This window comes from Cyprinus carpio, chromosome A9 (genome assembly GCF_018340385.1).
Source record: "Cyprinus carpio isolate SPL01 chromosome A9, ASM1834038v1, whole genome shotgun sequence".
In the NCBI taxonomy this organism is placed as follows: domain Eukaryota; kingdom Metazoa; phylum Chordata; class Actinopteri; order Cypriniformes; family Cyprinidae; genus Cyprinus; species Cyprinus carpio.
The window spans coordinates 29,666,887-29,680,822 of NC_056580.1; the positions used below are offsets into that span (position 1 = coordinate 29,666,887).

Here is a 13,936-nt window from a genome sequence, read left to right on the forward strand (position 1 = left end):
GGAAACATTACTATTTTTAATGTTTTTGACGCAGTTTCTTATTCTGCTCATCAAGTCCTGCATTTATTTGATCAAAAATACAGAAAAAAATGTAATATTGTGAGATATTATTACAATTTTAAAATAAGTGTTTTTTAAATTTATTATACTTTAAATTTTCATTTTATTTCTGTGATGCAAAGCTGAATTGTTTAGGATCATTATCACATGATCCTTTACAATCATTCTAATATGATGATTCATTATCAAAGTTGGAAACAGTTCCTGCTGCTTAATATTGTTGTCAGAACATGTGGTACTTTTTTGGATACTTTGATGAATAAAAATTAAAAAAAAAAAAAAAAAAAGAAGCTATGGTTTTTAAAAATATATAAATATTTTGTAATAATCAATATACACTACTGGTCAGTAATTTAGGGGTCAGTAATTTTTTTTCTTTCTTTTTAAACAAAATAAATTAAATCTTTTATTCAGCAAGGATGTGTTAAATTGATAAAAAGTGATAGTAAAGAAAATATATTATTAGAATATATATTATTAGAATTTTTTATTGGAGTAAATAAATGCGAGTTCTTTTTAGCCTTTTATTCATCAAATATATTAGACAGCAGAACTGTTTCCAACACTCATAATAAATCAGAATATTAGAATGATTTCTAAATGATCATGTGATAGACTGGATGTTACATGTGACACTGAAGGCTGGAGTAATGATGCTGAAAATTCAGCTTTTGCATCACAGGAATAAATTATTTTTTTTAAAGTATATTCAAAATAAAGAAAACTATTATTTTAAGTTGTACAATAATATTTCACAATATTACTGTTTTTTTCTGTATTTTTTTGATCAAATAAATGCTGGTCTTAATGAGACTGAAGAATTTCTTTTCAAAAACATTAAAAATAGTAATGTTTCCAAACTTTTGACCTGTACTATATATATATATATACCCAGATATAAAAGATAGATAGTCTAATAAACCTATTGTATATCATGAATATGGTTGGTTCTTTGACAAATTATTTATTATTTTATTTCATAATTTTATTTTTTTTCATTTCCATTTAACTTTTAATTTTTCTTTTTTATTTTATTTATACATTTCGTTTTTGATGCCCATTAATTATTTACTTGTGGCTTTTATGCTATAAAGGGTAAAGTTCATTTCTGTACATGTCTATTTTCCGCTCTGAAGATGATGGTTCATTAACAGTCTAATAACCCTGGCCATTATAGTTGTTAATGAATGTTGCTGGCTCTGTGACGTAAAGTCTCTTCGGAGACTAAACACACTGTAAATGAAGGGTCTTTGTGCTGGCAAACACGTCTTGCGACGCCCGGGCCTGGGTTTTCAGAGCCTTTTTAATTGTTTTCTATTGTTCGCGGTGACAGAGAAGAAGTAGGTGGGAATGTATATGCATTAAAAACAGGTCTTTTAAAGCCGTAGATGTGGAAAGTATGCGGAGGGAGTGAAAGACATGCTCGCACTCGCCGGGTAATCTGCAAATTATGCTCGCCCCGCCAGCGCAGATCGCGTCTATAATAAATTAAGAAGTAAAAAGATGATTAACTTGCTGCTGCTTGCATGGAAAACCACATGTGATTGCTCCAGCGCACAGACAGCCCCGGATCACATGCACGCGCTCCGGGGATCTCAAATGCAGATGATCTGGATTCACGCGAATGTGGTAAACATCAGATTGATAATGGTTTTCTAATGAACTTCCTGAAGTCGGAGCTTCAGCCCGCTGCCATATTGGACGGATGGGGTTATCGCGGAGCCCATCCCGGCGTTTTCGTTTGGTTACAGTGTGTGTTGACACTCGCAATGAGAAAGAAATAAGCAAAGATGGTCAAAACGTTATGAGAGCACTCGACAAATCGTGCTGTTGGTGGCGCGATAATAAATCATAACTCTCAACTCGAGAGGCTGAAAACACTCGCAGATTTGTGCTTTAGGAGTCCATTAAGGACTGTTGTGTCCCATATTTAATCTTGAATTGTTATACACTACACGTCATGCGGCACTGAATTATACTCCATCACGAAACATTTCACTTAAAGTGAAGAAAAAATCAGCAGCTGCTGCGTCAATTTCTGGTGGATTCTGACCTGGAGAGGATTTTCTTTCTTCCTGTATAAATGTCTATTATGTTCCTATGCGGTCAGTGCTGAGAAGATTACTGGTATTCCAAATTACAGTTATTAACGTAATCTCATTAACATTTACTCAGTAATATAATCAGAATACTATCTTGATTACTTTTAACCTCGTTTATCTAAAATATAATATTTAAATAGGATACAATTCATTGAAATACCACATATTGACTCATATTTATTAGTGGTCTGTGTCAAATGAATAACCACAAATAATCGCATCCAATTTGTTTTGCATGTATATTGATAATGTATACTATACATACACACACATGCATGCATGGTATGTATTTTTCAGAAAATGTTAATATTTTAGTAATTAAATATAGTATTTAAAAATTGAAATGATATGAATATAAATATAGACATGTAAATATATTTCAAAATATATATACTGTATGTTTGTGTATATATATATATATATATTATATATATATAGTATATTAATATATATAATACACACAGTACACACACACACACACACACATATATTATGCAAACAAAAACTTTTATTTTGGATGCGATTAATCATTTTTGACAGCACTAACAAAATACATAGAGGAAGAAAATATATTGCATTTGTTGTAATTAACCATTATCATTACATTACGGTTCGTGAAGGAACTGCAGGGGTTCATGATTTTAATGAAAAGCTTAAATTAAAAATAAATCATTTTAAAATAATATCAATCAAAATAAAACAATTATAAAAAAAGAGAGAGAAATATTTTATTTGTTTACCTGCATGTCCATGTGATCATTAACATCAGAGAACTGCATTACACCTGTAAATAAGAATCCATGTGAATTTTGTGCATTTTTAATGTGTAATATTTTAGGAAAATCAAAAAGATGAAAAAGGAAGAATTAGAGAGAAAGAATCAGTGAGAATGATTATTGATTATTAATTTATTGCTATTTGTGTGAATAAAATGTAATCATGAAATCAATAAAAACGTAACTGCAGTCTGATTACGAATATTATTTACTAAAAGTAATCTAATTACAAGTTTTTTTGGATTTTTGGAATATGATTACATAATGCAGGTTACAGCTGCTATCCAGCTCTGATCGCACTGCAGTGTTAATTTAGGATCATATTAATATTCACTGTTTTTTTGTCCACTTGTTTTTCTTTCAATCAGCACAGGTTTTTGTGTTTTAGTTCATTGATCTGAGCCATGCAGTTTAGTTTTTTTTGAGCCCAAATGATTCACAAATAATGCAAAATAATAACAGCGGATGCACGATATATTGACACGCTGATATGACTTGATTACTGAATGTTGTCTGACAGGCATGCAGTCGACGCCACCGGTCATCGGGACGAGCTCCCAGCGTGCCGTCCAGCAGCACCACCATATTCCCACACGCAGAGAAAGGTGAGATGCATGCTGGGAACTGGGAACTGGTCACATGACCTCTGATCCATCCACTCTAGTTTTATATTAACACAGCAGATTTACCATGGTTAAGGGGCGTTCGTAAAAACATAATAAAATCACTGTAATTGCTCTGATAATACTCCAGCAACATGACAGAATATGAGAAATACAAGTTGCATTTCAGTATTAATAATATACTCATAATAAACAATCATTTTAAAGTGATAATTCACCAAAAAAATGAAAATTGTCATCATGTTACTCGCCCTCATGTCATTCTTTCTTTGAGTACTGAGATATTTATTTACAGATTTTATTAATATTTTTAATTAATATTTTCAGTATTATAATATATTTGAGTATTTTGGAGAATATTAAGAGTTTTTTTCTTTTTATGTTTTCCCATTTTAATTTTAGTTAAAGTTTTAGTGATTTTGTGTGTGTTTGTTAAAAATAATGTTAAAATAATTAAACTGAGAAATTTTAAACTAGCTGAAAATCATTTTTTTATATGTTATATTTTATTCCATGTAGTGAAAAAAGGTTTTTGTTTATGGTTTTAATTTTAGTTAAGTATAACAAAAAATGTTTCGTCAAACATAAAAGAAGATATTTTGAAAAATGTTGGTAACTAAATAGTTCCGGGTCCCATTACATATATGTAATATTGTCCATATTACATACAAAGTCAATGGGATCCGAAACTCAAACAGGTTTGAACAACATGACGACAGTTCATTAGTGCAACTGTAGCGTTTTTATGGTTGCCAAGCAACATAGAATCTTTTACTGTGTTCCAGATCCAACAGGACAAGGTCACCTAGCAACAGCCCTCATCATCGCCATGTCAACCATTTTCATCATGGCCATCGCTATAGTGATGATCATCATGTTCTACATCCTGAAGACCCCCCGAGTGGACAAGGTAAGATCTGTGTGTGTGTGTGTGTTGTTATCTGTGTGTGTGTGTGTGTGTGTGTGTGTGTGTGTGTGTGTGTGTGTGTGTGTGTGTGTGTGTGTGTGTGTGTGTGGTGTGTGTGTGAGTGCGTGTATGTGTGTACTTGTTTGGAATATACTTGTGTAGGCAAAATGTCCTCATTTATATTGAGAAATACTTTGACACAACCCATTAGTGACACATCTGACTAAACCTCACTAGTTCAACAGACTTACAAATCTGCTGTTGTTGTGAATCTCGGGTTCGGCAGATGTTTCTGTGATGGGTGAGTTTAAGGATATTTGTTTGTTAGCTGATAGAAGTGTGTGTGTGTGTGTGTGTGTGTGTGTGTGTGTGTGTGTGTGTGTGTGTGTGTGTGTGTGTGTGTGTGTGTGTGTGTGTGTTCGTCCACAGAGAAGCTTTTCTGATCACATTTTGAGTCCTTCTGCTCTACATTTACTTGAGATCATTCCCATATTTCAAACTCTTTCTTATTGCTCCAGACATTAAATGAACAGCAGTGCTGTGAATTTAACAGAGTGCTTTCTTTCTTTCTTTCTTTCTTTCCCAGCATGCTGCTCTGGACAAATAATAAAGACAGTGGAAGCCCAAACGAACAAGCAGGAGGAGAAGAAGGAGGTTCAAGGTGAGCGAACGCTTGGTTTGACATCTGTACGTGTTAAACTGCTTAAGAGGATCTGACAGGCGGCTGATGGGACGAGATGAACGGCAGATCTGGAATGTTCTTTCAGCCCGCGGCTCCACATAACTATCTCATACCGTCTGGAGAAAAGAACCTCAAAATTAGCTTTCACTCACTCTCACTGCAGCTCATTTAGCCATCAATCAATCAATCACTGTCAGAAGAGTAGAAATATATAACACACACTTAGCTCATTGCAGTGCATTCATAAAAAAAAAGGGTTAAAAAAAAACTTTTAAAAAAATCGTTTTGAAACAGTCCCAAAGGTAAAAGACTGAAGCAGAAGAAAAGCAGATGAATGCATGTTACTGTATGTCACAACATTAATCCTGCTTCAGACGGGATGAGCAAATACCTACACCGCTAGACATCCGCGTTTATCCCATTTCCCACCGGATATTCTCAGCTAAGCCATTTATAATAACAGAAAACATGGGGAAGAACCACTCATGCTCTCGCAGCTGCAACTCTGACTTCAGATGAGCATTCACACAGACACAAAACAGACCATCTATTTCATTTCAGGCATATCTGACTCACATCTGTTTAGTTCCTGTAGCTCAAACAATGCCACAAGTTCGATTCCCAGGGATGCATGAACTAATATAGAAATGTAAATACCTTGCATGCAATATAAGTGGATAAAAGGATAAAACTTTGGATAAAAGAATCTACCAAATGCATTTGTTTGTATTCTGATCAGTAAAAAAAGAAACCTTAATGTATTAGTGCATAAACTGCTTAGGGTTAGGGTTAGGGTTAATAAATGATGCACAATGATGAAGAATGCATAATGCATATTCATAATTCACGCAGTCAATTATCCAGATCAAATTTGGAAATCAAATTAAAATAGGTTCGATGCAAACAAATTGTATTTTTATTGAAATTACACTGAAAACTATCAACTCTTATGTCCAGAGGAGCTTTTCAATAAAAGTTTCAGTAAAACATATTATTATTGCCATACCTATATGTAAATCACAAAATATTGGCCAGACTGAGTTGCTAAAAAAAGTACAGCAAATCGTTTTTTTTTTTTTTACAGTTGCATTTCAAATTGCAATCATAATTTTATCAGAAAAGTTTTTCCCCCCAAATCATGCAGCCCTATTTTCTACCATGATATTCCATTTAGTCACATAATTATTGCTTATAATTTGTAATACTGATTATAGTATTAATCATGGCTATGTTTTGGTTTCATAATCTTGATCACATTAGTGCAGTTTTTGAGAACTGAGCACCTCACTGATCTTCACATATTGTCTTTCCAGAAACCGTTGTGATCTTTGCAGAAAAGGATGAGTTTGATAAGCTCAAGCCTTCATCTCCAAAAACAGCAAAGAGGTGAGTCTTCACACATGCTAAACAAACCTTTAACTACTGCAAGACAAACAGGGTTTAAGCAGCACAGTGAAGTCAAACACGTTTCCTCGTCTCATGTGAGACTGTGCCAGTATTTCAGCCACCGCAGGACGTGTTTGTGTTTGTTCTCTTCTCATCTGACTGGAAACATTATGTGGCTCACAGACAGGATGAACACAGATCCAGCCTGTAGCTATGCTCTCCACAGGAGATGTTCATTTCAGACAAACGTAATCAAGCGTGTGATAATTACGCAGAGGAGGCAGCCCAAAACCGGCAGGTGAAAATAGCTCTGCTTCAACATAAGATGACACTTTTTCGCCTCAAACCCTTTTTTTCTTCCTTTCCCATTCCCCAAGGCACAGCAGAAAGCTTGAATTAAGAAATAAAACGGCTTTCCTCATACTAGTTAGATGAGAACTTCACCTGCTTTACACTCATTAGTTTTGATTGTTGAAAATAACATACAAATAATCTATAAGTCAAGACACTAAAGTTGAATAGTCAAAAAATTAGCCAATATATATCATTACTTCCTGACTTGGGTAATTACATTAAGAATTGAAAACTTTTTCTATATTACAAGTTTTGGAAATGTTATATTTAAATAAGCAAATGAGGCGTTATGTAATTAAATATGCACTAATTCGCACACATTTCCGGACCATAATTCTAAACACTGGAAAAAGCCAGTTTCGGAATTTTTGTTTGATTTTGTTGACATATTAGAGTTAAAGTTTTTTATTAGGAGATTTTTTATTTCTCTTTCTAGCACTGCAGCAGACAGAAAAAAAAATACTTTTTAGGAATAAAATATTTTATAAATCAATGTGAATGATATATGAACAAACCCCTCATTAAAAACAGAATAATACGGATAGGAATAAAACTAAGATTGGTGTATGTAAGTGCTAGTAAAGTGGAGATAAAAACTCATTTTGAGAAAACAACCTTTAAAGATTGTATTATAAATAAAATTACAGATCCAAATAGATAAAATGCAATGAAAAAAAATACCAAGCCAATGATATATGAACAAACCCCTCAGTAAAACCCTTCAGAATACAGAGATGAATAAAACTGTAAAATGTGGTGTAAGTGCTGTTGAAGTGGAGAAACAAACTAATTTTGAGAGAAAAAAAAGCCTTATATATATTAAAATTGAAATCTACAGACGCAAATAGATTAAGTGCAATAATAAACCCAGGTAAATGATATATGAAGAAACCTATCAGTAAAAAACTTCAGAATATAGAGAGGAATTAATCTTTAAAATTTTGTGTATATAAGTGTTGCTGAAGTGGAGAAAAAACTCTTTAAAGATACGTATTGTAAATTAAATCTACAGACACAAAATGATAAAGTGCAATAATAAACCCAGGTAAATGATATATAAACAAACCCTATCAGTAAAACCCTTCAGAATATAGATAGGAATAAAACTGTAAAATTTGGTGTATACAAGTATACAAGTGCTGCTGAAGTGGAGGAAAAACTCTTTAAAGTTATGTATTGGAACTGAAATCTGCAGACGCAAATAGATAAAGTGCAAAAAAATAAAACCAGGCCAATGATATATGAAACAAACCTATCAGTAAAAAACTCTCAGAATAAAGATAGGAAAAAAACTGTAAAATTTGGTGTGTGTGTAAGAGCTGCTGAAGTGGAGAAAAAAACTCCTTTAAAGATATAGATTGGAACTGAAATCTAAAGATGCAAATCGATAAAGTGCAATAAAATAAACACTTAAATGTTTATTTTGGGTTTTATTCTTTTCACTAGTCTGAAACAACGTGTTCTGAAAGCCAAATAGCCCTGACTGACTGATTGCAATTGGTCAGATATATTCTAGATAATCTAATATATAGATAGATTGCACCCGTTTATGAGTTAGTCATAATAATGATAATTATTACCGTAAACCACAAGAAGCAGAAGAGAAAATGTCTAAATTCAGCACTCTTTCATCAAGAATAGAGTTGTTTCAAACCCTGAAGAACCTTCATGCAGCTCACAGTGACTGACTGGCAAAAACATTACAATAATGTAAATAATCATCAATTTTTATATTTCAACATGCACTATTTTTCTTAACAATTACAGATACTACAAGTGTCCATAGATTGAAATAACTGAAATACTTTAACTAAATTTCATGATTCCAAACATTTTAAGGCTTATAAGTTCTTCACTCTCAACCAATAAATGTATATATCCTGGTTTTCCAAGACTGTAGGAAGCCATTCAAAAAAATTGTTGAGAGAGTGAATAAGAAACATTTGTAACACTTTACAATAAGGTCTCATTTGTTAACATTAGTTAATGCATTAGTTAATATGAACTAACAAAATGCAATGTATTTTTTTACAGCAGTCTTTGATAATGTTAGGTAATAAAAACACAGCTGTTCCATGATTTTAGAAATTTAGTAGTAAATGTTGAAATTAACATTTAAGATTTTTAAATGCTTTTTTGTTTATTCTTAATTAATGTTCTTTGTACACGTGCTGTCAGCATTCAAACACTAAACGCTTGCACTGTCGCAGTGAGAACGACGCGTCATCAGAGAACGAGCAGCTCTTGAGTCGCAGCATCGACAGTGACGAGGAAGCAGCTCAGGACAAACAGGGAGCCGCTGACCTTTGCCTTCTGTCTCTGGTGCATCTGACGCGGGACAAGACCTGCTCCACCAACACCATCAGCAACATCAACACCAGCAGCAGCTGCAGCAGAGCCACCGGGGTGAATACCACACACACATATATATACAGAGGTGTAAAGAATGCCGGAAAACCCTACTTGAGTAAATGTCTTAGAGTATCTGATTTTAACAGTACTTGAGTATTTTTCTCATATTAAATGTACGCTCAAAGATGCATTAGCCCTCAACAACTACGAGAAATGCCATTGAAAAACAAGAAACAAGAAACAACCACGTTTACTTTCTATAATCAAAATAAAACTGAACACCTCAAAATTCCAAGAAATCAATGTCAACACAACCGCCTCTTGATCATCTACGGACACTTAAGTCTCAGTGAAGCACAAGTGCTCAAAAAGGGCAAAAGTAAACCAGTGTCCTTCAGAAAGGTCTCTTCAATATGACAGTTAAATAAAATAATGTTAAGTAAAATTAAAGTCTTCTTGCACTTCACACTTTACCTGCAAATGCACTCACATTCACATAAAGAAGCCTTGTTTACAAGTTTCACTGAGTAAGAGCAAAACTCACAAGATATAGTACCTTTAATGCCCTTTACACGGCAATAATGCTTCTTTTGTAGCAGAAATAAACTGCTGCAGAAAAGGTTCGGTGCCGTGCAAAATGTAATGAGTAATTGCATGACTCATTACAAATGAATTGGAGAAAAGAGTACATATACCTGTTAGTGAAGAAGAGAGTAAAAGTTGTTAATACCTACGAAGTAAAACTACAAAGTAGCCAAAAAGATACTCAAATACAGTAAATCATTACATTTACTCAAATACTTTACACCACTGCATATATATTACAGTCAATTACACTGAAGTTTGGAATCACTACGATTAAGAAGTCTCGTCTTCTCAACAAGGCTGAGTTTATTTGATCAAAAATACAGTAAAAATTGTGAAATATTATTACAATTTAAAAAATTTGTTTTCTATGTGAATATGTGTTAAAGTGTAATGTATTTCTGTGATGCGCAGCTGTATTTTCAGCATCATTACTCCAGTCTTCAGTGTCACATGATCTTCAGAAATCATTCTAATATGATGATTTGCCACTAAAAAAAAAAAAACTGATTATTATCAATGTTGAACACAGTTGTGCTGCACAATATTTTTGTGGAAACCGTGATGCATTTAATTTTTCAGGATTCACAGATGAATAAAAAACTTCAAAAAAACATTTAACAAAAGCATTTATTTAAAATAGAAATCTTTTATCTTTAATGTAACTCTTAATTAATTTGAATAAAATAATAATGAATAAAAGTTATTAACTTCTTTACATTACTTACCCAAAAGTAAGTAACTTATTTACATTATTTTTTTACATTATTTACTTACTATTTCCACAAAAATATTCTGCAGAATGATTTCTGAAGATCATGTGACATTGAAGACTGGAGTAATGATGCTGAAAATACAGCTTCGATCACAGAAATAAATTACAGTTTAACAGATATTCACACAGAAAACAGCTGTTTTTGGACTGTAATAATATTTCTCAATTTTTACTGTATTTTAAAAGCGTAAGGTATATCCTTTCACACCTCTAACGTCGAGTGTTCTGTTCTTGAACGCTGTTGTTGAGTTTTTCAGCATTAGAGTTTCTGCTTTCCATCTGTTCTTGTTCTGTAGATTCAGACTGATCTCTGTTTCTCTGTTTGACTCTTCCAAACATTCCCTGTTTCTGCAGATTCACAGCAGAAGAAAAAAGATCCTGGATTTGTACGCAAAAGCCTGCAGTGTTGCAGAGGGTGAGTGTAACCATAACCATGAATTCATGCTGACAAAAATCATCAAAAATATTGATTTCATATCATTGAAATGATGTCAAATGAAATATATGTCAGCATTGTTTATCCTAATGGACTGTTCTGATGGGACCCATATAATCACATACAATTCAAATAAACACTTATCAGCTCTCACAGATCACAGAACAGTTCTGTTGTTATTACATTTATTTTTAATTAAAATTTTATTAGCTTTATTTTAATTTTAAATATTTTAAAATTTTAAATGCATTTGATAAAATAAATATAAAAGATAATAATAAAAATATGTATCTTTTTTTTGTTACTTTTGCTTAAGAAACAATTCTTGTACAATTCTGGTGGTGGTGTTATTATCATCATCATCATCATTTAAATTATAATTAATTTTAGTTAATTTTAATTAAAAAAATGTAAATGTTTATTTTTAAAGTATTTTTAAGAAATTTGTGTAATAATAAATAAAAAATATGAATTCACAATAAAATTTCTGTTAGTTCTGGTAGTGTGTTGGTCGTCATAAACCCTGCACATGAATGTCTTTCCTGATTTATGATGTTTTACTCCTAGTGTTACTCTGATGATGATGATGATGATGTTTATCTGCACAGGTCTGAGTCCGACCGAGCTTCCGTTCGACTGTCTGGAGCGCAGCAGCCGCATGCTCAGCGCCACCTACAGCACAGACAAGGCAGTGGTGGTGTTTGGAAGACGTGGAGGCACCTCGCCGAGAGCTTCGGCCTGAAGCGTGACGAGATAGGAGGCATGACGGACGGCAATGCAGCTCTTCGACCGCATCAGTACAGCGGGATATAGGGCATCCCGGACCTGCTGACCCCGTCTGGTCCAGATCGAGCGGCTGGACGCCGTCGAGACCCTCTGCTTCGACATTCTGGCGGCCCGGGGAACAGCGTCCCTCCGTCCAGCCACCATCCAATCTCAGCTCCCGCTGCGCCAGCGTCTGAGAGACGGATCTGGACCTGCGCAGACCTTCTGTGTATTTCTGTGACGGTTGTTCACAGATGAACTCGTGACGGACACCTTCACTGTGACGCTGTTGATTTCTGATAACAGATGAGCGATCACTTTTCCAGCTCTCAAGCGTTTCTACACGTGAACAGACACTTCCAGACTGATTTCACACACTGTTGCATTAATAAATGCGACGCAATAATGTGTTTTATTTTTACAGTGAACATCTGCTTGCTTTCTGCTGCAACAACAGTCTGAGTCAGTTCAAGTTCGTTAAACGCTCTAACGATCTACCTGATAAAAAACACAGTTTTAAGGCAAGACACTACAGGTTTGACTTAACTAATCGATATCACTATCCTTCACCAGTTGAAGAATCACACTACATTAAAACAAAAAGTTTTCTGAAATGTTGTTTACATATGCAAATGAGGCATCATCTAATTAAATATGCACTCATTTGCATTTATTTCCAGGACATAAATCTGAGCATTGCATAAATCAAGGTTCAAATTTCTTGTTTGATATTGTACACACAGACGTAACGCGTCATTGAATGAAGCACATAATCAGTGCATGAGATTATCATCATCATAGACATCCCAGAAATAGAAACTGTTTCTAAAATAGAAAGTTTGTGTGTCGCTGTCGCAGCTGGTTATAGGACAGAAACTCTGATTAATATGGAAAAGTGTCACATGTAGTTAGGACACGGTGTCAGAGTTAAAGGTTTTTCCAGAGGTGGATTTCTCTTTTTCTCACTGCATAAATCAGAAAAAAACACATTTTCACCATGTTTTCAGGAGTAAAGTGTTGTATAAATCATTGTGAATGGAATACGAACAGACCTTCAGAATACAGAGAGGAACAAAACTCTCCGAAAGACCCTGAAATCTACAGACGCAGATAGATGAAGTGCAATAAAAGAAACAATTAAATGTGTATTTGGGATGTTTTCTTTCCACTAGTCTGAAAGAAGAGACATGAAATGGAGCAAAACAGAGCAATACTGCTAAATCAACCAGTGCATGATTTTGCAACGTAAGTGACTTTTGTTACTTTTCTACACTAAAGAGATCTGGTACTACTACTAAATTTTTTTAAAAAACATAAATAATGATAATTATTCTTAATTATTTAAAATGTATATATATTTATATATATACCAAAAAATGTATCACTTAAAATGTAAACCAATAAAAATAAAAAATAAACATTCTAGCATTACAAATATTATTATTAAATGCATTTTTTAAATAAATAATGTTAATAATTTTAAATTTTAAAACTTTTGGTAACTTTTATTCAATAAACATTTCTGGTACTACTATTATTATTATTATTAAGTTTTTTTTAAATTATAATTTTAAATACATTTAATAAAAATAATAAAAAATATTTTAAAATTTAAAACATTTACTTTTGTACAATAAAACAGTTGTGGTACTATTATTGTTATTAAGAAATTTATTTAAAAAAATAATATCATAAAATAATAAAAAAAAAAACTAAAAAACAATGCTATTGCCTGTAGTGTCTTGCCTAAATGTCACTGAGACATGAAGCAAACACACAGTACACATACATCGGGGTTGTGTGTGTGTGTGTGTGTGTGTCCCGTGGCGAGCCGCTGCTGCTGGACTAATTGTCTGGGATTGGTGTTTTATGACTCGGAGTGTAAAGCGCCTGTGACTTCCAGCACCTCATTAACTAATAATCCAAACGAAAAGCTGTAAAGTGTGCGATGGGAAGCAGAGGCAGCTGTGTAAACCTTTAACTGCATGCAGAAGGCAGAATGCAGGAAAAGCGTCTGCAGCGAGCTGCTTTAATGACCTGACACTCTCTCACACACACGCTTCATGACTCTGTGTGTGTGTGTGTGTGTTTCTGACGGCTCACAGCTCGTGTTTGAGGCTTCATCACTCAGAA

At 33.6% G+C, this 13,936-nt stretch overlaps 1 pseudogene; it reads left to right on the plus strand.

Annotated features, from left to right (window-relative positions):
• The window catches only part of LOC122146206, a 28,310-nt pseudogene extending 16,266 nt beyond the window's left edge, over window positions 1–12,044 (plus strand).
• The last annotated feature ends 1,892 nt before the right edge of the window (window positions 12,045–13,936 follow it).